The 908-nt window shown below is 56.6% G+C and overlaps 1 pseudogene; it reads right to left on the reverse strand.

Annotated features, from left to right (window-relative positions):
• Positions 1-367: 367 nt before the first annotated feature.
• The window catches only part of LOC103211418, a 2248-nt pseudogene continuing 1707 nt past the window's right edge, over positions 368-908 (reverse strand).

Here is a 908-nt window from a genome sequence, read left to right on the forward strand (position 1 = left end):
TGAACACTCTCTGTGCTCCAGGGAGCTTGGCTTTACCTGTCAGAAGTAAAAAGTAAACTCAGGTTCGTGGATGTGTCTTTAAAAAACAGCCAAGTTGGCTGGGCCATCAGCAGAAAGGAGTGTCCTAGGGAAGGATGAGGCCCTGCTGGACCCCCAAAGCCATGTGTCTGACAGTTGAGGGCCACTCCACAAAGTCCTGCAGATGAAGGCCTTGTCTGTGGGCTCTGCCCCCCACAGGATGGTGAGTAAAGCTTGGCCACCTATCAGCCTGGGCTGCTGGGCACAGGTGATGTCTGTGGGTTCCTCAAGTAAGAGGCAACAGGCATGGACCCTCCCACCTGGCGCTATGGAGGGCTGGGGAGGCGCCTCACGTGGACTCGAGCATGTTGAGTGGGAACAAGTGGTGGTTGGTGGGCGTGGAGAAGTAGAGTTGCCCACTGGGTGTGTGGTTGTCACATGGGCTGCTTAGCCTCAGCGTCCGCTCAAAGTCCAGCAGCTGCCCCATGAAGTTGAAGTTGGGTGAAATGTTGGATTTTTCCTCTTGAGAAAGTCATAGGCGTCGTTGAGTGACAGGTTCATCTTCTGCATCAGGTAGGCCACAGTGACTGCCACCGAGGGCTGATGCCTGCCAGGCAGTGCACCAGGACACCACACTTCTTGGAGCGGGCCTCATCAGTGAAGCTGATGGCCTCAGGGAAGAACTGGGCGAGGTTCTGGCTCCAGTGGTCAGAGATGGGGATCTGCTTGTAGGTGAACTCTCCGCCGTGATCAAAGGCACTGGGCAGGTTGGGCGTAACGTTGAGGAGGTACTTGATGCCGTATTTGCCGAGCACATCCAGGTTGGTGGAGTCCTTGGCACAGCCAAGGTAGAGGTAGGGCAGGATCTGGACGGGGAAGGCCGGCTGGCC

Source organism: Orycteropus afer, unplaced genomic scaffold (genome assembly GCF_000298275.1).
Source record: "Orycteropus afer afer isolate SDZICR_OR568_19922 unplaced genomic scaffold, OryAfe1.0 scaffold00736, whole genome shotgun sequence".
Classification (NCBI taxonomy): Eukaryota; Metazoa; Chordata; class Mammalia; order Tubulidentata; family Orycteropodidae; genus Orycteropus; species Orycteropus afer.